Raw genomic sequence first — 27,484 nt, 5'->3', positions numbered from 1 at the left:
TGCATACAGCATTTTGTGCAGCTGATCATCTGTTCAGATTAGGACGACTTGATGCCTCATTAATATTTATCTTCATTGGACTCATGGTCACTTCCACCATTTCTTATATTCCATATCTTCCTCTTCATTGTTTTTTTAATATTTCTTTATTAAATGGATTCTCAGTTTATTTTCCCAGAAAGAATCTGAGGATTTAATATTTCCTAATTATAGCAACACTGAAATAGCTTTATTTTCTTATATTTAATAGTTTAGTTAGGTGTCAAATTCTATTTCAAAATATGTTTTCCTTGGAATTTGAAGACATTGTCTTACTGCATTTTTTATCTTTCGTTGCCAATGAAAAGACTCCTATTAGCTTGTTATTATCCTTTGTTTATTTGGTTTTGTATTTTCTCTCTGATATATGTTGCCTCCTATCATCATTCTTGGTTTTTTAGTAAATTTTCATCCTTATTTATTTTATAATTAATTTCTAGTATTTTCTTATTTTTATTCTCTCTCTCTCCAAAGCTCATTTTAGTTGGGTTTCCTAAAACAGACCTTTTGATTTTTTAATGCATTTTTTATCTCACCTTCTATTTTATCTCTATCAAAATTTTACTTTTTGTCATTATTCTAAGCAGATTAAACATATCTCTCTCCTTCAGGGGTACTATCGATACACTCCTGTATTGTCCCTTGTACTTTTTCACTTGATAAAATTGTTTGCTTTTTTCTTCTGATAGTGAAAGGTATAATGTTTACATTATATGTACACATTGTATACAATGCCTACATTATATGTATACAATGTAGACATTGTTCACATTATATGTATACATTGTATATAATGTAGACTTTGTTTACATTATATGTATACATTGTATGTATTATATACATTGTATGCATTATATGTATACATTATATATACTGTATACATTGTACGCATTATATGTATACACTGTATACATTATATATACATTGTACACATTATATGTATACATTATATACATTGTACACATTATATGTATACATTGTATACATTATGTACATTGTACATTGCTGATTTACATTCAGTAGTCATAGTATTGCAGTACTAGTATGGGTTTATAGCAAAACTCATTCTGCTTGATGTTATTACTGATATGATTTTTCTGTCCCAGTGCTATATTTGCTAAATGTTTTCAATATTCTCTACTCATACACATATTATAGTACTTGAAGAATATGGAATAATACAAAACTAAAACCAGAAAATAAAACCCATCCTTAAAATAATAGATCAATTATCAGTATCATGTACATATTCTTTTAGCATTACTATGTATTTGTTTACAAAATAAAGATCAAATTATAGTTGACTCTTGAGCAATGTGGAGATTAAAGGCATCAACTCCTCATACAGTTGAAAAATCTGTATATAACTTTGACTCTCCCAAAACTTAACTGCTAACAGCCTATTATTGACCAGAGGACTAACTGATAATACAAAAAGTCCATTAATACATATTTTATATGTGGTATATATTATATAGTGTATTCCTACAATATAGTAAGCTAGAGAAAAAAATGTTATTAAGAAAATTATAGGCCGGGCGCGGTGGCTCACGCCTGTAATCCTAGCACTCTGGGAGGCCGAGGCGGGTGGATTGCTCAAGGTCAGGAGTTCGAGACCAGCCTGAGCGAGACCCCGTCTCTACTAAAAATAGAAAGACATTATACGGACAACTAAAAATCTATATAGAAAAAATTAGCCGGGCATAGTGGCGCATGCCTGTAGTCCCAGCTACTCGGGAGGCTGAGGCAGTAGGATCGCTTAAGCCCAGGAGTCTGAGGTTGCTGTGAGCTAAGCTGACGCCACGGCACTCACTCTAGCCTGGGCAACAAAGTGAGACTCTGTCTCAACAAAAAAAAAAAAAAAGAAAATTATAAGGAACAGAAATATATTTACAATTCATTAAGTGGAAGTGGATCATTGTAAAGGTGTTCATCCTCATCACCTTCATGTTGAGTAGACCGAGGAGAGGTCATTGATCGTGCTGTCTTGGGGTGGCAGAGGCATAAGAGGTGAGGGGATAGAAGGAGAGGCAGGCATACATAGTATAACATTTATTGAAAAAAAAATCCATTTATAAGTGGATCCCTGCAGTTCAAACTTGTGTTGTTCAAGTGTGAATTGTATTTACAAAGATGTATACCCATCACATTCTTCAATGTGATTTTTAATGGGTGAACAGTAAGTAATATTTCTGAAAATACAATCATTTATTTATCTAAACTTAATTTTTAGATATCTAAAACCTCTATAATTTCCTTGGGAAAACTTTCTTTTTGTTTTTCCGCAGGCAACAACAAGAAGAGCAAAGTGAAGATGTGGGTTTGTAGTGTTAAATTGCTTTCAAGAAATGTATACCATTTTAATCTCCCAACAGCTTTTTTCTTATATAGATGTTTTTCCCTCTCATGCTAGTCCTGGACATTCAGAGATCTTCTGTACTTTTCCAAAATTCTAACCTAAATTTGGGATTTAATTTTATTTTGTATTCCTTTGATTTCTAGTAAGGGTAAACATTTCCTAACATAACCACTTGAGTAAAATCACTAATATTTTGATTTTAGGTAGAACCAATCTCAATTGGCTTTATGCTTAAGAAAGTTTTTTTTTTCCCATTTTGAAGCCTAAAAGGTATTTCCCTATATTTCCTTCATTAGTTTGCATACATTTATTATATATAAATATAGCTTATGTACAAAAGTGAGTGTTCTGGATAACTGAGCATCCTTTCTGGTTAATTGCAGCAGTACATGGCTACAATGCTCAACATGCCTAATTTTTTGCAGATAAAGGTAGTTCGTTGACCATCCCCACCCCACCCCTTTGTTTCTTCTTCACCAACCATGAATAAAGAGAGAGAACTTGAAAAAAAAATAGTTAAAATTGTGCTTAGGCAAATTATTCAACATTATACAATAATTATTTCTTTCCACACTCTTCCAACACCTACCTTAATTATGTATGAGTTTCTTATATTTAGGAGAATTTACTTCTAGGCTTTCTTTTTATTCCTTTGATCAATCTGCCTGCCTTTGTAAAGGTACTAAATTCATTTCATTACTGCAGCATTTTGGTACATTTTATTATTATTTGTAGGGCAAGTTTTACTGAATAACTGCTTTTATTTAAAACATTTCTGAGATTGTTTCATGGGTCATTCTCAGGTGAAATACAGATTAACTTACCATTCAAAAGAAAATATATGTGAATAAATAAAATCCCACTAAGAATTTTAAATTTCAATAAACCCATTAAGATATTTTATGACTACGGCATAATGTTTAGCAGCACAACCTTGAATCAAAGAGACTTAGGTTTGAAGTATCATTTCTTTGTTTACTAACTATGGAATAATCAGAAGTAGAATGTATACCAATTATCAGGTCTGATATTTTACAACTGCAAAGGGAGGATGATAATACAGACCTCCTAGGGATGTTGTAAATTTTAAATAGGTAATTATTTTAAGTGCTTACCTGAGAACCTGGCACCAAATAATCATTGAGTAAATGTTGCAACATTAATCTAATTTTGTCAGAGGACTGATTTAGGAATGACATGGAGTGATTTACTGATCACCTTTAGACACTTTCTTGTTGATATTATGGGATGATTTCATCTCTGAAGAATTTCTGAAAATTAAAATCATAAACTCTTCCTTTGTCAGAACAAGAGGACTATTAAATCCAGAAAAACTAATGTGATATATTAATAATATAAAAATCATAATTATGTTTGATGATGATGAAGACTGTTAGGAAAAATTCTGGCTTTGCCTTATGTTATATTAATGACTTCCAATGTTTCATGCCTCTCTGAGAGTCCATGCCCCTTCACATTGTGACATTGCCATTGTTCTCATTAAAAGGTGAAGTTTATTTATCCACATTCCTTGACTCTGAGCTTTACTTGTAACTTGCGCTGACCAATAATATGTGGCAGAAATGGCAAGCAAAGTCTACAGTCAGGAAGCCATATAATTTTCACTCTTGCTGTCTGAGAGTGTCATGTTAGGAAAGCCTGGTCTAGTCTACTGAAGGATAAGAAGCCACCAGAAGGAGAATCAAGGTGTTCACCTGACAGCTTACAGTAATGTGCAGGAGCCAACTTTGAACCCTGCAGTCCTCATAGAGGACTGCAGTCATATGCATGGATCAAAAAAGATTAGCAGAGTAACTACCTAGATTGCTGAACACAGAGTTTTAATAAGTAAATTTTATGGTGGTTTCTTTCACAGTAATAACGAATATAACAAAATAAAACAAACTTGCTGTATGTAGTGAATACTGTTTCCCTGCACTCAGCCGTCCCGCCCACCAACCACCTTTTCTGAGGGTGTAGGCAGAATATAAAGGAGGTAGAGCTTTCTGTCTTTACAAGATAAACCAAGGAGCAAAACTTCTCATAGCTTAATTCAAAAGGAAGTTCTTCCAAGTTCATTTTGTATAGGACCAACTTGTATTTGAAAACATTTACTCTTGTAGAAATTTGGATAAATACAATATAGTGAAAACTCTATGTCCTTCTCTTCTCTGCCACCATATCAAAAATTAAAGAAAATAAAAAGAAAATTCTGTGCGCAATATACTTGGAAACAAACCAAATTTCAAGCAATAGTTTTTGCAAAATGTATCTCAAATGCAATGACGTTTGAAACAAATCTGGGGAATGTGTGGGTAGTGGACACATTTAGTCAAAGATGTTAAACAATATTCAAACCAAATCTACACATAAAACAGTAAATTTTAAAGAAGTAAAAATAAATATAGTAGATAATGTTTTCATCTCATGGGAAAAGTCTTTTCCTCTGGATAATGACAACAGAAAACAAATATACTGTCATTTAGTTTCACAAACTTCTAATACTAACATATAGGGAAAAGAAAAGCATAGCAATTAAAGGTAAATGATAAATTGGGAAATATTCATAATGTTTACAACAGACTGATACACAAAGTATGCATGGAAATTTTAAACAAATAGATATTAATAAAATAAAGGGTCAAGAAAACTAATGATCATAACAGGAAAGAGAAATATAAACATCCAATAAAAGCATGAACAAATATATAACCATATTAGTTAAGCAAAGAAATAAAAACAAATAAAACAAGAAAGAAATTTTAACTCTGTATTTCTATAAAAATGGTGGAAAATTGGAGAAAATGGGGATGAATGAGATCCCACAGACATATCACACTCTATTAAAAGAGCCATTTGTTGCATGAGGCATTAGTGGAGAGAAAGGGAACCTGGGGCTGGCAATTACATTACGTGGGTGCTGATCCAGGCAGGGGAAGGGATATGGACATTGTCATAAATGAACATTTTATAGTTCACATGGCTCCATGCAAAGTTATCAAAATTTCTTTATCACACAGGAGTAAAAAATCCAGACTATCAAGAACACACTATTTATATGGAGAGAAAGTATCTCAGAATAGAACATCTACATCTAAGCTGTTACTTCTTTTCCCCATTCTCTAACCACTCCCATCTTATAATTTTTATTAAATAGTCAGCATATATAATTATATTTAAAAAGTGACAATGATTATTATGAAAGAACCAGTGTGGGGCCAATGTATAGATACTTAACTTCTATTTTTAATAGAAAAGGACAATTATATAAACACATACACATATATACACACATACACTGTGAAATCAAAGAAACTGATACTTTGGTTAAGGGAAATTCAAAGAAAAAAATGGAAGATAAGAGGAGACTAAGAAGGGTCTGATAAAGCCTCAAAAATGAAATAAAAGATAACATACTGTACTTTAGCAGAAATAAGAATGATAAACACTGTATAAAGAATACATACAAATAGCCAACAATATATGAAAAGACACTCAGCATCATTGTCAGGGAAATGCCAATCAAAAGTACAATTAGATTATTCTTTTGAACCTATTAGAATGGCTGTTATAAAAAATTCCAAAGATAAGTGTTGGCAACGACGTGGAAAAATTGGAACTTTTTTGCCTATTGGGAATGTAAAATGGTGAAGCAGCTAAGGAAAACAGTATGGAATGCCTCAAAAAGTCAAAAATAAAACTACCATGTAATCCATCTATCCCTCTTCTGAGTATTTACCCAAAAGAATTGAAATTAGAATCTTGAAGAGATGTCTCCACTCCCATGTGCATTCCAAACATAATTCACAATAGCCAAGATGCGGAAACACCTTACATGCCCATGGGCCAATGAATGTATAAAGAAAACATTGTCAATAGATACAATGGGATATTACTCAGCTTTAAAAGAGAATGAAATCCAGTCATTTGTGACAACTTAGGTGAAACTGGAGGACATTATGTTAAGTAAAATAAATCAGTCACAAAAGGACAAATACTGCATGATTCCATTTACACGAGGTATTCAAAATAGCCAAAGTCATAGAAGCTGGAAATACAACAGTGATTGTCATTGGCTGGGGGTGGTGAGGGTAATGGGGCATTATTGTGCAGTGGGGTTTAATGGAATTTTATAGTTTCAATAATGCTAGATAAGTAAATTCTAGAGACCTGCCATATAACATAGTGCCTACAGTTAACAATACGGAATTGTGCACTTCAAATTTTAAGAGGGTAGATTCATATTAAATGTTCTTAGGACAAACAAAAACAAAGGAACACAAGAAAACTTTGGGAGCTGTCAGTATTTCTATTGTTTTCATTGTGGTAATGGCATCATGGGTGTAAACATACGCCCAAACTCATCAAATACGGCACATTAAATATGTGCAATTCTTTGTATATCGATTATACCTCAATCAAACTTAGAAAATTCCGAAGATAAAAATTAGACAATCATGTATAGAGAATGCGTACATAAGAAAAGGAACCATAAGACAAGGGAAAAGGACAGAGTTTTAATAACAAAATGAAAACTAATAGGACTAAGGTGGCCATAAACCTAAATGATAGAAGTAACTAAATAAGACAAAATAAGACAAAATATTTTGTTATTATTTTATATTTAAAGTAAAAGGAGACTATTTCAGCCTGTGCCAAATACAGTATCTCATAATAGGAGTTTCCTTTTACCTCTTAATAATGTGACAAAAAATAACAACGGCACATCTTCTGGAACTTTATGTCTTTGCTCTTCTCTTATACCATTACTTGTACATTGCTTCACTATGGTTTGGTTTCCTTTCCAAATTTAGCACATTTTTTTGCTGTGCATAGACAATTAACACATCATCTTATTGACTTTAAAATATAATTCAATTCCATTGTAGTAATTTCATGATAGAAACTTCCTTATTCTCTTTCTCCCCTAATTAGAGATTTTGCTTATTGGTATATCTTTTTCTTTGTGCTACACCTATTTCTCAATGTGACCAGTCACAGATTAGGTGATTCTTACTTCTTTGGTTTCCTTTTCAGATAGCACTAAATTCAAATTCCAATTCTGCTAGTTGTTAGTGTATTAGATAATTAATATCCTTACTCTCAGATTTCTTTTTCACACAAAAAAGTAATTCTTATACTATCAGACTGATATGATAATGAAAATCACTCACTAACGACATCCAATAGCATAAAACAAGCACTTGAAATAAATTTGCTATCATTTGTATTAATAATAAATGCATGATTTAAAGACAAGTATACTTGCAATACAGGATTTACATCATCAAAGTTGGCCAATTTCTACTTTCTGCATCAGATGGCACGGCAATTAAAGGGTCATGTATCTGTCACTCCTTAAACCAGAAACCCAGAAATCCAGAATTGAATTGTAAGAATATTCCTGGGTAGAGAGAGAAGTTGAGCCTGCCTAAAAGAAGTTTATTTTGTAGATTTGACTTGGAAACTAAAATATATTTTAAATAATGTAAAACAAAATTGTATAAAAATTTTGAAAAGCAAGGTCTAAAAATGTACATCAAATGAAACAAAATAGCCTAAATGTTAACACTGTGCACACACACACACACACACACACACACACACACGGTGGGGGGGGAGGGGGGAGAGAGGGAGAAAACAGGAAAACAGGTGAAATGAAACAATGTATAGGGTTTGTTTCAAACTTTCAAAATAATATGGGAGTTATAGGGAGGGAGTAATGAGAGAGTCAATGAGAAACCAGATTGGCCTGAGTTAATGATTGCCATATGCATGCAGTTGCACAATCACGTAAATGGTATCTCTGCAATGAAAACACAATCGCAGTTGTTCCTTTTCAATCCTTTCAAAAATGATGGCACTCATATGACCTTCTTATGTTCTATATAGTCTTCTTTGCCATGTTACGTCAAATTAAGAGAATTTTAAATTTATTTTTTAATGGATCAGCATTTATGGTCAGTCTTTCTTGCTGTCTTCCCTTGATTTTTGGTTTTACTGTATCTCTCAGAAATACTCTATGTAAGTATGAAGCTTTATCTTATTACTCACTGATAATCTATTTCCTGCATCTCCATTTCTGGGTGACAGTTTTGTTAGTATCTCTTGTGTGTAACAAGTCTTTTCTTTCAGTTTATAATTGGCTCCCTGGCCAAATAGTTTTTCTCTGGAATATTTTTCTAAGTGTTATGAATTTCTTAGCATTTTTTTCTTGAGCTTTTTACCAGACACTCTTACTTTTTTACCCTTTTTATTTGCTGTCTTTATGAAATAAAGTTATGAAAGAAAGATATCCATGCAGACATCATTTTGTTTTATCCTGAGTAGAACACTTATCTAGGCTGTTATTTTATTTTTTTTTTAAGCAGAAAAAGTGTCTCCTGGCCAATCTGAATTCATGATGGTTTTTCATTTGCTTCATGAAAAATTTGACTTAAACTATACTTCTATAATACACACATTTATTGATCAGAGCTCTTTTGTTTGTCTGTATTTTGTTTTGTTTTTGAGACAGAGTTTCACTCTGTTGCCCAGGCTAGAGCACAGTGGCGTCAGCCTAGCTCACAGCAACCTCAAACTCCTGAGCTCAAGCAATCCTTCTGCCTCAGCCTCAGAGTAGCTGGGACTACAGGCATGTGCCACCATGCCCAGCTAATTTTTCTGGTTTTAGAGACTGATCTTACTCTTGCTCAGGCTGGTCTCAAACCCCCGACCTCCAGTGATCCTCCACCCTCGAGCTCCCACAGTGCTAGGATTACAGGTGTGAGCCACCATGCCAGGCCTCTGATCAGAGTATTGATATGTATATTTTGCTTTGAAATATATTGCTTTGTTTTATGATATATACAATTCAAGAGAAATCATAGAATGGTCATGGTTTATTTTCACAAGCACTGATAAATAATGTAGACATATCTTTTGTTTCATTCTGATACTCAGAACTTACCAGGCTATAGAAAATGCTTCACTTTTAAGAACATCTTTATAACAATATTTTTCTCATTTGACAAGTGTTTTCACCAGTCACAAAGTACTTGGTAACCTACTTAAATGTTAAAATATAATTTGTAATATGAGAAATTTGAACCACTTGCTATATGAAGATGAACACAAACATCCTCATGGTACTCATTTCAACCTTGATAGTGTGTAATACATTCTTAACATGTTAGCTTCCAGGAAAAATATATTAAGAGCGTGAAAGCCAGTGTGAAATGTGATCTGGGTACCTGCACCATGGCCAGCCATGAACCCCATGTAACTGACAAAAGATCTGTAGGGAATGGAGAGCAGGGGTCTGCATCTTAGTAAGTGCCTTAGGTACTTTCAGTATCAAAAACCAACTGTGAACAACAGGTACTTTCAATATCAAAACCATTGTTCCCAACATTTACAAACTGAAGAAATTTCTTGCATTAATTTTCTTAAGTGAAGAAAAATTTTCCACCGGTTATGTCTTTGTATTTTTGGCCCTGATTGGGTTTTGTGAAATATTAAAAATACTATATTCTTGTAATTATCTCTGTCAAAGGAGTTTAGGACCCTCCAGTCTATAACTATGTTACTTCTACAATATATATTTTGTTCTATTTATTAAATTCAATCCCTTAGAATATTTAGATAACATAGCACAGTATATATGAAACTAAAAATGACCGAAATAAATGTGTAAAATATGTTTTTTTCTTGACTCTTCATTCTACTTATCCATTCTATATATCTACATAGCATTTACAATACAATTTACACCATACATTGTAACTTTTTTCTCTTTCACATTCTAAAATGTATTAACATTTTAATAGAAAATATATTCATATGGTTTATAAGTTATAAAATTTAATAAAGTGAATATTCTCCCTGTTATGATTGCTTCCTGTCTTCATTGACACCTATAATACCTACAGAGAGTAGGTTGCTACTGCTGCTAGTTTCTTATATATCTTTCCAAAAATTTCACGTGAGCAGAAGTATATAAATACATATTATTTGCAGACTTTTTTTAAACACAAATATTTGCTTACTGCATATAGTAGTCAGAACTTCACCAATGAGGTGAGTGTGTGTGTATGTGTTTTCTTCTCTATAAACTTATTGCTATCCAGAATATTAGGATTTTGTATTTTGTGGTGGATTTAAGAAAAAGAGTAGGGTCCTATATATTTAGTGAATGTTTTGTTGCTTTTATACTGATGCTGCACATTTCTTCTCTTTGGCACTCTTGTTTATTTCCTGTACTATGATTTTTATTAGAGTGCTAACCTAATGATTTATATGAGTTATTTACCATATAAAAATAATAAACTTGTATTTGTTGTTTTATTTATGTAGTCTGATATATCAGGGCCCCATTTGTGCTTTCATTTGTGCACTTAATTTTCAAAATAGTTTTCCAGATATCAATTCACTTCCAGTTATTGCATTTGTTTCCTCATCTGTAGCACGTAACTGATTAATTATTAGGCTTACAGTAAGCAGTTATCTACACACAGTGGTATGCTAGTAAATGTTTAACAAATAGTTCCTCAGAGAAATAAGAAAGCCCTGACTTGTGCATTTGCCAATTTTTATAGTGTAAAGTGACCCATTGTCCGTGTGAAGCCCGTGTCAAACTAACAGCATGATTTTCAGCAGCTCACAAAATTCTGAATTCTTTTCACTCAGCTCTCACCTAACAGAGTGTGCTCTAAATATCTCATTCTTCTTATAATTATTGTTTGTGTTTTATAACAATTTTGTGGTTATATTTGTTCAGTTAAGATTCTTATCTATTTGAAATTTATTTTTATTTGAGTGATGAAACTGTAAACTGTTTTTATGATTCCCAGAAATGTAATAAACTGTTTCAGTTCATTTTAGCGAATAATCCACTCATTCTCCTTTGGTTTATGATCATGGATACTGTTTTACTTATTAGCATCCACACACCCCCACTGTAAGCAGCAAGAACTATGAAAATTCATGGAAGTCATTTATGTAGATTATCAACTAGGGTAGAGCCTAAAGACTGATCAACATTTAGAACTCGGAAGGAAAAATTCCTAATGATTCTTTATTATATAAGCTCATTTACTAATGAGGACATTGAGGACAACATACTTTAACTATTTTTAACAAGGATCTATAACTAATTATACAGTTATATATTATTTGGTTCCCAGCATAGCGCTTTCTACTTATACCCTTGTTGCCTCTGTGAATTTGGTGCTAAATCATGTTTAACAATATTTCTGATGACTTTTATAGATATGCAACTGATGAAAATAAAGTTATACAGAATAAGAAAAAAACAATGTCTGTCTCTGATGTATGCTAATAGGTTTCAATGAATTTGTTAAAAGTATTCAGTTAGGTCCAGATGGTGTTACATAAAAATTCAGGTTGGTAATTATTTGGAAATATGAGCAATATAATAAAATCAATATAAAGATGCTAAAATTAAAAGTTCACTTTAAAAAATCTCCATTGAGGACTTGAAATTCAGGTATAATGGATTGTATGATTGTTGGTGATATAAGCATTCTGGCAGAATATAGTATGCTGTAACTAACTTTTAAAAAGGATTCTGTTGTTACTGTATAGATTCTTTGTATTATGGACATCATTCTTAAGTAATGCTTGGTAGTTATTAACCAGGGCTTGTTATAAAGTCATTACGTTGGCTCCATGCATAGACATTATTTGTGAATCTTTCTAAACTTCTTACAGGTGCTGTCATTTAACATAAAATTGTGACTACAAATGAGTTTAACAAAATATCGCTCTACTGGTTAAAGTAATCATCATTTAAGAGAATATTTATAGTGAATGGATTAAGCTTTTGAATATCCATTATCCAACAGACAGTTCAGGTCTTTCTGAGAGATATTAATAGTATAATCATCTCTTTTAAAACATTCTTAGATAAAGTCAGAAAACTTTTATTTTGCCTAAAGATATCTATGGGATTGATATGCTTTAAGAAATGTCTACATTAGTACTGAATAAATGATTATTGTACTATAGACAAAGCCAAACTCTTAAGTGAGATCTGAGTGCATATCACACATAATGCTATTTCAAAGTTATTTGTCATCATAATTTTATTTACTTATGGTATTTATAATATGGTTATATTTAAGCATGGAATTATATTACTAAATATAAAGTCATATATTTACCTATTTCTATAATATATAAAATTTCATATGCATAAGCATCATATAAAATGATTTATATTTCAGTGCATTTATATTATTCAGATTTATTAGTATTCCATTTTAATATAAGCACAGAAAGAAATTAAAAATTATAGTTATGTTCTATATCTAGGGCGGATAGAGATGCCACAAGTATATTCAAGAAAAGAGAAAACCTGGATACACATGAATCAGAGAAGAAGTCAATTAAATCATAAAGAATTACCCCTCCTGAGTCACTTGATAGTGTTGTTGAGCTATTTTACCCATAGATTCCCTTTACTTCATAAAATACCCAAAAACACAAAAAGAAATATACAAATCCTCATATTTTATCATATGAAACTACTGTGAACCTAAAGCAAAAGTAAGACAAATAGCCAAAAAAACAATCTGCTATGAATATTAAAAAATTAATGAATGAAATATAGGAAATATGTAAAAGAAGATAGACCATGAGAAAATATATTTTTTAAAGGATACAAAGATGATTTTATATTGAAAAATAAATGATGTATTTCATCACTTGATGAGGTCAAAGAAATTTAACTATTTGAACATTTTAAAAAATGTCCAAATGTTAACCCTGTCTAAATAAGAATTTTTAATAAAAAATAAAATTTTAAAAATATCTCCTTTACAGTGGTTAGCTATATTAGCTTGAAGCTACAGACACATATACCCAGACACACACTCTTCTAGGTTTACATAATAGATGTCTTATGAATCCATAAATGTATATTATATATGTGTATATATACATATTCACACATGTGTATGCATGTATATTTATATGTATTTTGGCTGAAGATACAGACAATATAGGCCATTGTCTTTACTATTCCTTAACAGTGTTTGAGATGCTCATATCATTGCAATTAAATTGAAGTATAAATATGAAACATAAATATTCAACAGGAAAAGAAAATATTTGTTTACATAAATATGTACTAAACTGAAATACCATCAGAACAAATAAGAATTCAAGTAATATGACTGAATGCAGAATGATTATGCAAAAATATTATGTAGTAATTCTTACCAATTTGTTTATAAATTTTAAGTTTCACATTCAAAATTATTGCTAAATTAGTAAACAAATATAGAAACACTAATAAGACACGCATGACCTATGTTAACACTAAAATCTTTATTAATGCCTTTTGTTTTTAAGTTGACATTTTCCCCTTTTAATAAATGGAGAGATGTTATATGATTCTGGATGGGAGAATCAAATTTTGGTCCACAATAGCACATCTGCTGTACAAAATTACCGATTTATTTTTAACTTACCAATCTTTTTAATATATTAATCTTTTTGGGAAATTTTTTGTGATAAATTTTATGTAGATTGGCAGGACTAATGAATAGCTTTTTCCTCCTCTCTTAGAACAAAAATAGTGTGCTTGATTACAAGGTTATACTACAGTCCTTGGAGAAGCTTTATTTTGTATAGGTCCCATATTAACTTCCCAAAATGTAAAAAAAAAAATCTGAATTTCAAAACACATTTAGTCCAGAAAGTTTCGGATAAGAGATTTTAAAGATACCTTTCTTTTGTGAATTTGTTTACAAATTTAAATTCAATGAAAATCCCTGTCTCAAGAAAGATTTTCTTTTTTGGAGTTTGTGTCAGTATACAAAGGTTCTTCACTCTCAAGAATCCATGGAAGAGAATAAGTATTTTAGAGAAGGATGATTATTAAAGAGGAACTTAGTCTACCAGATGCTAAAAACATTCAGACACTGTTTCTTAATAGAAGGAAGAGGGGCCGCCCGCAGAGAAGAAGAATAATGCAATGAACTCACATTTCAAGTTGGTTTCTAAGTGTTTTAAAAAATCTTGGCTTTTGTCTCTGACAGGTAAACATAGCTATTTGTAGGGTCAAAGATTCCAGGCGCCAAATTTACTTTACATTGCTTTCCCAATGTCTGAGCTATTTTAATCTTTTCTGATCAAAAACACTTTCTTGCAGCCTGAGGAAAAAAAATTCAGTTGGAACAGAAACTTTAAAGTTGTAAGAATGACAGTTATGATGATGCTAACAGTATAAACAAGTGTAATGTGTGGGCACCCTAATCAATAGCCAGTTAATAGCAACTGAAACTGAGAAAAACGATAGACATTTGGTGAAAACGAAAATCCTATCTGGAAAATTCCCCGAAGTATAACTCTGAGGAAGCTTTGCTGATTGCCTCTGAGCAGAAATTTTCTTTCCATAGCATCTATTTATTCATAAGACATCTTAGACCAACTCAGTTGTACTCTCAGGACTGAGACATGGTGTTACCGCAAAATGGTTTGATGCTCCTAAATCTAGTTTGGCTTGGTTTCAGGGCCAGATTACTTATATATATTAGGATTATGTGGGGGAAAACTGCCAATGAGATAAACTGGGAGTTTCAACTTTGTTATTGGCAGACTGGGGAATTTTCCTGGCTGCTTAGATGGATAATATCTGATTAAAAGTACTATACAAATGTATATGCAAATCTCATTTCCCTGGCTGGAAATATTAATTTCACTAGATCAGTAGGTATTATTGCCTTTGGCCAATTGCCTTCATGGCTCCTTTACCTTAGTTTCTGGAAGGGTCTTAATGCTGCTGCCATGAGGAGATATGGCTAGACCAACATATTTGCCCCAAACTTTGTATATGTCAGATGATCCCAGGATGCTTGCAGCCTGGAACAGTTCATCATAAATCTAACCTCATGAAACCGTCTTTCTGAGTCCAGAATGAAGGATCATCCAAGTCCAACCCCTGAGGTAGCTTACAGAATTCTGGGATATATTAGATGACCATATTAAATAATTAAAAGGGACTTTCAACAATAATGAATATTAACCTTGGAGGAAGCCACGTGGTTGTACTGTTCAACATTCTCTAACTGCTGGAGTACTTGAAGCGTGACTCTTTTGATTTTTCCTTAGGTAGGAAACCACTAATGATGTGTACATACGTAAAGAAAGAGGATAGATTTTGCAGGGTTTGATGAATGCTCCCTGATTTTCTCTGTAAGGGAAAGTGAGGACAAAGCTACTTATGCTGAAGCAAATTTAGGTGATACAGCAGAAATTTCAAGGTTAGCAACTACAAACTTGTTTCTGATGCTTTGGACAGAGCAGTAGTTAACTACTCTCAATCCTGCTTATCTTCTGCTGCTTTATATTCCCAAGATCAGTGGTCTGCAGATTAATGAGGACTTCATACTTCTTGCCAAGATAACAAAAGAGGGACATCTGGAACAGCAGGGTCAGATCTCTATCTCTATCTCTATCTCTAATCTCTATCTCACCTCTATCATCATCTCTAGCTCTATTTCTAGCTGTGAGTGTGTATGTGTGTGTGTGTGTGTGTGTATCGACCTCCCCATTACTGTTGCGTTAGGCAAGGATGCCTAAGGTCTCACTGGGTCTGTAACATCAGAAGCTACAGACAAACAGGAATGAATATTGAAGGCTGAAAACCATGAGAATATCAGGTTAGTTCCATACATGAATACTGATAAGCATTTAAAGATATAAAATATTATTATGTCCTAAATTTTCATATCAACCTAGCATGGAGATCAGAATATGACAAGGCCATGTGTAAAACACTTCCTTGAAAAATCCATAGAGAATCTGTATCTCACCTTTCTCATGAGTTTGGGTAAACCAGGCTGGTTTCAAAGTCAAGGGACAGAAGATGGAACAGTGTGCATGACTTTCATCCAGAATCATCCCTGTTTCTCACGAGCACATCAATCCATCATCTTTGCTCTGAGTTGCCCTCTCCATTTATCAGGCAGACTAAGTTCTGCTACAGATCTTCCAGGTTTGGCATTTCTGTTGACCTAAATTTCTAGCTCTTGAACTCTGCTCATTCTTTGCTTTATAACTTGCATTCCCCTGGGTATGATATTTTTAGACTGTCTTCCTACTAACTGACCTTCTGGCCTAGGCCTAGAAATATCCCTTCCACTACTGCTGGAGAGAGACACTCCTGAAATGTTTAACAGTGTAATGAGATATTCTTGACTACAACATTAGACTACATTTAAAACTATAGATGGCCCAACCATGAGTGTTTAGAGAAAAAAACCCATGAAAAGTTAAGGGGCAAGTATTAATTTGTAGTTTATAAAGGCAACCCTGTTGGTGCCTGAGTGTTATGGAACAGGTGTATAGTTTTATAGTAATATAAAAATATAAATACTAGGATAATAAAAAATATAATACTCCTACAAGTATAAACCTGGAAGAGTCTTGATGGATATGTTCTTAGGCTCATATTTCCCTCAGAATATCCTTATCTAATATCAATTTCCACGGCTGTTCTTCTGTAGAAGCAGTATATCAAACAATTAAAGATTGAGTTTGATATTAAGTATCTTCAATGTACTTCATTTTGATTGAGAAAAAATCTATATGCTTTCAAAATCAGAGGTGTAGATGAAAATAAACCACTTTTGACTATTAAAATAGGCAGAAATCAAGTAACTGTAGTTGAACAGAGACAAATATATGGACACAGGGAAAATGGAAAATTGTTACAACTGAAGTTTTCTTCCAACACTACCATTGAAACATCACCACAGGTTAAATACTTAAATGCCTACATGTATATTTATGTACGTGTGTTATGTATATATACACACACGTGTGTTTGTGTCTCATATATTTTTATATATATGTGTGTGTATATGTGTTCATCCTTTGTTATTGCACATGGATAAGGGAACTTAAATTAATAATTATAATCTTAATCCTTCAGTTACCTATTACGTAGAAACATACAGATATATATTTTTCCCAAATATATAAGTGTTTAAAAACATTCTATAGCTTCTCCACCATAGACCACTGTCTTCATATGCACTAGTATTTTATACTCTAAAATTATTTCTAGTTTTCTTGTAGCTTACATTTCTAAATTTCTCTTCGTAGGATTATTTTGGCACAACCACTTACTTTTGATTTGTTTCCTCTGTTTTTGTGTGACTTATTTAGTTTTTTTTATGCTTCATATGAAACTTTGAAGGTAGTATGAGACACATTCATTCTCTATTGTTTACTTCTGCATTTTTCTTCATCTCTAGTTTCTTTCTCTGTATTCCTTCTTGTTTCCTTGCCACAGCCTGAAATCCACTTTTTGTTGTCATTCTTTTCTAAATTTTCCTGAAGTCCCATGTTTATATTTTTCTGTTTATGCTTTTATGACAGAAAACTATCCTGGATTCACTTGAGTGCATATTTGTGTTCTAGTTTACTCTTGAGTAAGCAACCAAAATAGTTTCAATAAAAAGGCACATGTTAAACTAGAAATGAAAAGGAACAATTGAATGAGGATATGTTCCCTAATTTGGACTCTGAATTCATGTCTATTTTGAGATTTCTTTTATGTTTATCATTATCCCATTTTCTTCATCTATTTACTGTCGAGTTTACTACTTCACATCTTCACTTTTCCTCAAATCTCTAACACCTTTCCCTCCCTACTATCCTCAAGCAATGATCAAGGTTGCTATTTTACTGAAAAATAAAAGTAATTAAAAAATAAAATCTATATGCTTCCCACAATGCCTCTCAACTCACCTGCACTCTATCCTCTGCCTTCATGCCTGTGAGTGACATTTAGCAGTCCTTTTCAAAGCCAATCTCTTCCTATGTTCACTGGATACCATTATCGCTTTTTTACTCACGGATCTTACTTATGGAAGCTTTCTTTCTCTATCCTATATCAGTAGATTTCAACTGGACACTAGATCAGTTCTGTGACATTATAGTTCTCATCTTTAACAAGTGGTTTTTCTTCATTCCACATAGTCTTTCATTTCTGCCTATTTCTCTGCTACTCATTAGTGCAAAATGCCCAAGTCACATTTGATGACATTATTTTTCTCCTCTCATACTTCCTAGAACCCACCATGCTACTGGGACAGCTCTTGACAGGGTTGTCAGTAACTTCCATGCTGTTAAAGCCAATGTTCAATTCTCGTTCTTCATTTTATGTGAGTATCAGCAACTTCTTGTTCAATAATTTCTTGAAGCACTTTTCCCTCCTTTGCCTTGGGGGAAACTACGGCTTCTGTTCTCCTCTTTCCTCAGTGGTAAATCTTTTTCAGTCTCCTTTGATGGCTTCTCCTCCTCCCCCTGGTCTCAATGTTGGAATGCCCCAGTGGCTCAATGTTCTGACCTTATTTCTCCCTTTAATTTAGTTGATCTCATCCATCAAATAGATGATAAAAAAAATAAGCAGGAAACCAATAGCTGTCCTATATGCTGATAATTCCCAAATGTCTGTTTCTTGCCTTGTTGTTTCCCTTCGAATTCGAACTGCTATATCCAATACTGATTTGATATTTCTTCTTTGATGTATAAAAAAAAATCTACAGTTTGACATGAACTAAACTGAACTTTGGATATACACACACGCAGACTCATACACATACACCCCTACTTTCCTTATAATCTCCATCTTAATATTAATAGTTACAATTTTATCTTTCTGATTGCTCAGATTACATGCCTTGGAGTCAACCTCATATATCTCTTTCTCCTGACACTGAGACTTAATATCAGCAAATTCTGTAGGCTATGACTTCAAGATCTAGAACCAGAATTAACCCAGGTCTTATGACTCCTACCATTACATTCTGGTCCAAGATAAAACATCTTTGGCCTAGATTATTAAAATAGATCTCTAGCTGATTTCTACCTCCAGAACTTTCTCCTCTATGTTTTATCCTCCACAAGCATTAAAATAACCTATCCCATCTTACCCTATGCTACCCTGTACTATCCTAAAATATCCCTATTCTTTTTTTATGCTCAAAAGAACTGTTTATCATCTGACATAAAAGATAATGGATTTGGGGGAAGTGGCCAAGATGGCGAACTAGAAGCAGCCTGCACTCACCGATCTCAAGGATGGAAAGTTGCAGGCAGAAATTCTATGTATTTCATTATATTTTTTTCAATTCCAAAACTAATCGCCACCATCCCTTTGGTCAACATAATCTATTCAAACAGAAAGAAGTAATTAGTACCTCTTACACATCAGGCACATGTGTTTCTGACCACTTAAGACCTTTTAACTGTATTTTTACTTTGAACAGACATTATGTTTACACTCATATAACACAAAAAATGATGTCACTCTTTAAAAACTTTTCACAAAGTACATTCAAAAGGATGATGCTACATCTTTTTGAAATTTTCCTGAATATACAAGTAGTGTATTAAAAATCAACCATACGATTCTTGCAACAAGACATAAGCAATATCAGAAAATTTCCTTCTAGATTTCCTGCCTTTTATCACAAGAAATTTAAGTAGGTCCATATGTACTTTCCTGCCTCTTTTCAGGATATGCCTTTAAACTTCTCTTTCAGCTATTTCTTATGTGAAGTTGAAATCTAGGCTGCTTTTGGGAAGGAAGAACAGGAGGAAAAGCCCTCCAAAAGTTAAGTTCTATTCCATCTCATTTAGAGAGAAGTGTGTATCTTCCCAGTTGAAACCATAATGGTATTTCTATATGGAACGATCTAGACAATGACTTTTTTGCTTGTTTTGCAGGTAAAATGAGAAAAATAATATATGTGAAATGTTAGAGGCAGAATACCTACCCCCAAAGATCTTGATTTTCTAATCTCAGGAACCTAGGGATATGACAAAGTTAGTTAAGATTTCAGTGTGAATTAAGATTGCTGACATTAAAATAGGGAGACTATACTGGAACATCTGGGTGGGCCCAACATAATCACAGGCATCCTTAAAAGTAGAAGAGGGAGGCAGAAGAGAGTTACAGGGAGATGTGGCTACAGAAGAATGTTACACAGATGCAATATTGCTGGTTTTAAAGATGGAGGAAGGGGCCCTAAGCCAAGGAATATAGATGGCCTCTAGTAACTAGAGAAGACAAAGAAACAAATTTTCTTTGCAGCCCTATCTACAACTTATTTTCATTCTAATGAGATTAATGTTGGACTTCTAAAGAACTTTAAAATAATAAGTTTGTATTTTTTTAAGCCATTAAATTTGTTGTAATATTATAGCAGCAATAGGAAACTAATATACAACACATTCAGATCCTTTTGTGACTTGATTAGTGAATATGAATGATTTCTTACTTCCTATGGAAAATATAACAGAGATTCTGAAATCTTCAATAATGATCTAACAGAGAGTCTCAATCTTTTTTAAAATGTGCCTATCTTGGTTTTTGATATACATAAGCTATATACATTTAGTTCTATGTGAGATTGCAAAATGAAATAAATAATATTGATCTAAATCAGAGCAAAGAGTGAAGGTGCTGTTTTGCACTCAAATCTTTTTTATATCTAGAATTTAACTGGATCACACTGTAAGGGACTTCCTGGCTGTGATATTCTATTCCTCATTATCATTTAAATATCAATTTGGAAAAATATGGGAGGTGATTATGTTAAGTAAATGCTTAAACTTAACATCATTGTTGCTTATTCTCATCAATTTTTCTATTAGAGATGATAAATTCATGGACGTGAAGGAGTGAGCCATCAATAGCTCTTGAGGTATCTTTGGAGAGAAGTTTATTATTCACTTAAGGCAGAATTTTAAACAGAATTTCTGTTGAATTCTAAACACAATTATTTTTTAAGTGTGGGTGTTTGTCAATCTTTCCAAGAGGAAAAGACCACATCAGGTGGGCCAGAATTTTGCAGAGAGAAAATCTGAGTACCAAAATGGCCTCCAAAGGGAGAAGGAGGAAGACATCTAGCTTTCATCCAGTGCATTCTTATGTTGATGTTTACTAATCACCATAGTAAATAAATATAGCAAAAATATTTTTGTACATATGGACAAATAAATAAATATTTGTGTTGTATATATATGCAAATAAGCAAAATTATGTACACACACATGCGCACACACATACCTATACACATACACACACATTAATATTCTTATATAGTAGTATGGATCACTGAAGGCTAAACAAGGTTGAATGTTTAGGATAAAAGATGCTAAAATTTTTTTTTAAAAATCAACTTTTTGAGTCATACTGAATAACTTCCCAAATATAGTTGTTTTAATAACTTCATTCAAGTTGGGTACCTAACCCATATTAGAATGAGATTGGTGTGGGCAGAAAGTTTGTGAGTTTTTGGCACAAGGTGGTAACAAGGAAGGATATGTATTTTAGACCAAATTAGCATATTCTTCATTTTATAACTAGGAAACAGAGAGGACACATGCTACAGTTAATTATAGTAATCACAGATTCTAGTTAAACATCAACATTAACTGCAGACAAAAATAAAATAGTGCCAAGTTTACTCTTGGTCACACCTTATTCACCACCATCATCAAACACATGCCGCTTTTTGTTTCGACAACACTTGGTAGCTCTAGTTCAATTTAACTCCTGTAAATAACCATTTACTATGCTCTTTTTGTTCAAATGATTGAGTTATCTGTCTAATCTGTCTAATCAAAGTTGATTATTACCATCACTGCTCTTTAGTGATGAATCTAAATTTCAGATAAGTCTCATAATGCACTATTTTTTCAAAATCTTTTTTCTCCCTAGGGAAGTCAGAGAATTTATCAGAGGAAAGCTGGCATATAAAGTGGGTCTTACATTTAGAAATAGTAGTTAATATTGTAGAGGGAGTTAGGGATATATGCTAAACAGAATGAACAATGGGAACTAAAGCACAGACATTGGGAAATGTAGTTAGACATTTGTTTAAATGACTTTATTTAAATGAATATGGAATATAATTAGCTTCTTTTTCCATATATCTCTTTCTGAGTGTGTGTGTGTCTGTGTGTGTGTGTATGCATGTGCTGGTGATGAGGGAGAGAAAGGTGTAGAGATGGAAGAGGAGAGGGGAAGGTAGTCAAACTGGAACAAAAGCTGTCATTGTTAATATATCGTTTGAAAAATGCACTCATCTATTTATGCATTCATTTAATAAATATTTAATGAGCACCTAATATGTTACTCACAGTAGTTTAGGAGCTGGTAAATCAATGGTAAACTGTAGATATGCTAAATATAACTAGTGTATTTGTGAAATTGCACAGAGTAAATAGATTTGCCCAAGTCAATTTATATGAGACAGTTTATTTCCAATAAAGGTTTTGGAGACAAATTGAGTGGAGATATGTTTGGAATGATGGGATAAGAGAAGGTTGCATATTATCTGCTTTAGACATTAGTCACTTGATCCAGCTTCCTAGAAACTGGCCTGGGTCTTCCAGAGAGAGGAACTGTTTTCACACCGGAACTTACGCAGTGTTGATTTAGGCCTAGATAACAAAATGTGACACAGTGTCAGGAAGAGTTGCATTTTACTACTTTTCCATGGAAGAACCATGGCCTTTGCACTTTGAATTCTTTATATAATGTGGTGGTACCTTAGTCACTTGAAGGTTTGTAGCTTTGAAATGTTAGAAGACAAATATCTTGACACAAACATTGGTTCCATTAGGGATGACAACAAAAGGTTATCTTAAATGATGGAATAAGTAGGAGGCATCCATAAAGACTTCCTGGAAGAGCTGGGTGAGATTTCATGGAGAATTTAAATTTATAGTTGCTAAGAGATGGACATTGTTTTCAGAGAGACCTGGTTTTGAGCTCTTGCACTAACTCTGAGTTCTGAAACTTTAAAAAAAAAAAACTCTTTTAACCTAACTTTCACTTTTATGATCTCTAAAATGGAGATAACAATAGCCACTTTAAGGGATTGTTGCAAGAATTAGATAAAGCATGTAAAGTGGGGTTTAAAATATATATGCATATATATTTTATTGATACTAGTTATACATATTTTTAAGGTACATGTGATTTTTTGATACATTCATACAATGTGTAATGATCAAATCAGGGTTGAACTACTATATACAAAAATAAGTGAATGGAGATATAGGTTTGTGTTTCATTTATAATAAGAAAGTAAATATTAGGAAAAAAGTTAAATAGTCATTTTTCCACAGTCAAATTTAAATGCTTTGAGACTGAAAAACTTTTGGAGACAAATAATTTTAGGTTTAAATCTGACTATAAAACTATGTATACCCTTTCCCTCTCAATGGGACACTTAGTAATTATTGACTTTAGCAAAATAATTTGCTCCCAAAGGATTACCTTTTGAAGTCAATTATGATATATAAGTAGTTTAGTTCTCTCATTAGGATAACATCTTTGGGGGAACAAAAGAATGGTCTGAAACCTGGCACCAGGAAGCTTAATGTAACTTAAGTGACCCACAATGATTTTTCTTAATCCTGAGAATTTTGGTCACAAACCAGTAAAATTACCTGAGTAGCAGTGGCTGATTTTTAAGTTCTAGTAATCCACACAGAAAAGAACACATGGCTGATTTTAAAGAGAAAAATAAAGCAGAATTTAACCTTCTGTCTCACTGCCTGCCATGTTCAGAGCTTCAGGAAAAGTAATTAACATGGTGATAGAAAGTGTTAATGCCTCCCACACTAGAATTTTTAATTCTTATAGAACATTATTAAAATATATATGCATTACAATATTAGGACCAATCATTGCATTTATAGATTCATATCAAACAAAGAAATGAACAAATGTAAGGCACCAAAAGATTATATTGAGTATAATTTGCCCATTCATTTATTTATTCAATAAATTAATGTATTGAAGATACAACCACAAACCCTTCTCTCCCTTTTAGAAAACTTAATGGGAGTAACAGATAAAGAATATTTATAATGCATTATAATTAATTACATTGTAGGAGTTTAAACAGAATGATAAAATATTATACTAGAGAATCAACAAATTCTTATAAATGTCACAGATTCTGCTGAGTACTGAAGGCAAAATATGACTTAACCAGATAAAGAGTGTTATAGTAAGAGTGGTCCAGGCAGAGAGAACAACACATGGGGAAGGGGGGTATAAATATGAGAGTGCACTCAAGGCCCTGCAAGTAGGCTGACTCTCTTGGGGTAGGAGATGGGGCAATGACCCCACTTTGCTCTGAATCCATCATGGCTCATCAGTACAAAGGACTATGAGGAATAGAGTTTTGTCTTATAGTGATAGTTTCCATTTAGAATATCTTTATTACAGCACATGCTTATTACACTTATAGTAGTATTCAGGGTTCCCTAATTCCTATTTAGGACACATAAATGGCATTGATGACATGTTGGGAGGCCTATAAAATGAGACTTAAAGTCTCTAAGTAACTGTAGTATGTACTTTCAGCTTTACAGTTAGGCAAATGTATATTTATGTGCTGAAATTTAGGAAATTGTTAAATATTTGTCCTCACTTTTATTGTGGCATCTGGCCAGTTTGTCTTTTTCATTATCCCAGCAATTTCATGATCCAGTGACAATCAAGGTTTTATTTCCTGACCAGATTTCTCATAGATTCTCTCTGGCTTTGTCAAACATACATAAACTAGAATGGCCATTACTTGGCAAATTTGATCAATTTAGATAGTAAATATGAATAATTTATAAATACAAAATAACTCCTTCCAACAATAGCAACCTCTTTGCCTTATATATCTGCATATATTTTTCAATTTCTCAGTTAAGAGTGCCATTGATATAATTTTATATTAATTTTATTTATAGATCCCAAGTTATGGATCTCCATATTTAAACTTATCTTATTGGAAATTCAATAGCTCACATATCTGGCAAACATCTTCCCAAGAGCAGTCAGATAGACACTATTTAATAGTTTTTAAAAATGAAAATATTTCTTACATATTATAAGGGCTAAATATAAAGTTTTCAGAATGACACTTATGTCAATGGATTTATCATAATAATGGTATTCATTTGATCTACTTTATTGAAAAATCACCCTTATTATTGAGTGATTATATGAGTTACAAACATTGTCACCAGGAGTTAGATAAACATAAAACCCACAACAGGGAATTAGCTATGGATGCATGACACAACTTATTGCTCAGTTTTCTTGTTAAAGACAAAGTTCTTGAAACAGTTTTCACATTTACAAAAAATAACTGGTTGTGGGATACCTTATAAAAGAATACAACACCAAATTAAATATACTATAGTAAATATTTTAGTGACAGTAATACTGCTATTTATTTGTTGTTTTTGTTTCAATTCGGAGACTGAAGAAAAAGACAGAGATCCTACAAAATAATTTAATAGGGTTAAAATAATTTTCAATCAATAAACTTTTCTTTAATAGTCTCATATGACCTTACTGGTGAATAATATTTTGATTGACAGAGAAATGTTCAGAGGTTGCAGTATCATTCTTAAACTGATATGATCTTACTTAGCCTACCACATTCTCTCTGTCTCTCTCCACCCCCACCTCCAGTTTACCCAAAGACAGTGCCAGAAACAGAAAAGACAGAGAAACACAGGGAAAGAGAAAGAGAAAAGGAAAGAAATGGGAGTGAGAAAGGGTAGCAGTGATGGCTAACAATAATTCCAATGTGAGATACTTTCTACTTACTTATTCTGATAAAAGAGGAGATATCATAATGGATTATATCTGACAGAATCCTTATATAAGGACAATTTTTGAATTTCTGTCTTATCAATATAGACAAATTGTATGATAATTTATCCTAGAAAAAAGGTTAGCATAAAACTTTAAATTTTATGGCTGTAGTTTATTTTTAAGCCTCCCTTAAAAATTGAAATGGGAAGTTTAAAAGATCCTGTGTTTAGAATATGACCTTGGGAATTGTCTTGGAAGGTTTCCTTTAGATAAAACTCCCTAATTCTCTATGCATGTCATGGACTACTCAGGAATTGCTTTCTTAATTAGAATATATATTTTAACGTAGTTTATAATTAACCAATATTCTTAAAAAATTAAATAATCCTGGAAGCCTCAGAGTAAGGTAATCTTAAAATATACTCTGGCTTATATATATGAAAAGATTTATTATTTTCATTGAGAGGTAATATGGCCTATAGATCTTTTGAATTACAAACATCAGTCATTTATACCTCAGTTAACATGTATTTTGAATTAAGGAATACATTAACACTAATGTATAGTATCTGCTTTGAGGTTTCAAGAAGGGTCTGACACTAACAAAAACTGCTGATTTTCTCCATTTGGGATACAAATTGTATTCATGTAACCTCCTGTTCATTGCCATTTTCTAATATCCATGTGAAGTAACTAATATTTCATAGATAAATCATTAAAAATAAAATGTTAATATATTAAAAGAGAATAAATTGTAATAAAAGCAGTGAGAAAGAAACTATTATTTGAATGGAAATAGTTAACAGACTTTATGGGATCCAAAATTTATAAGTAGGTTTCAAATGAAGTACATTTATAAATAAATATGTAATTATTTTTATAACACTTTCTACATGTAAAGTAATATTTATAATATTTATGTAACATGAACTAAAGGAGTATACTCATAAACAAACACAAAAAAACAAGTTGTTAGATTGTTCTAATTGTAAGGCATAATATTCTCAAACACACATCAGCTAGGCTGGGATTGGGTATAGGTTACTGGGTTTCTGAGGGATTCTATATTTTCAGAATGGTATTTGTTATTCTGAGACAGATGCTGAAGGCACAAACATTTCCCGTATCTTCAGGATGCAGAGGTATCTTCAAGTTTATAAAATCTCTGCAACCTCTCTAGACATGCAAGGAAATCCCCGGCTAACCATGAGAGACATGTCATTCTACTGCAGCCCTGATAGGGCATGTGGGAATACAGATACGTAGCACATTGAGGAATTACAAATATCTACAGGCAATATGAGATGATCTGCTCTAAATTTCTAACTGAAGCTCTTATTTAGATATTCTAGGACAATAAAATTCTGGGAGGTATGTTTAGAAGTTTGATTATTCTTACCCTTGTTTATATTTGCTGAAGGTAATATTCTCCATGAGGGATAGGA

This window comes from Eulemur rufifrons, chromosome 5 (genome assembly GCF_041146395.1).
Source record: "Eulemur rufifrons isolate Redbay chromosome 5, OSU_ERuf_1, whole genome shotgun sequence".
In the NCBI taxonomy this organism is placed as follows: Eukaryota; Metazoa; Chordata; class Mammalia; order Primates; family Lemuridae; genus Eulemur; species Eulemur rufifrons.
Note: the sequence above shows the minus strand (reverse complement) of the source record.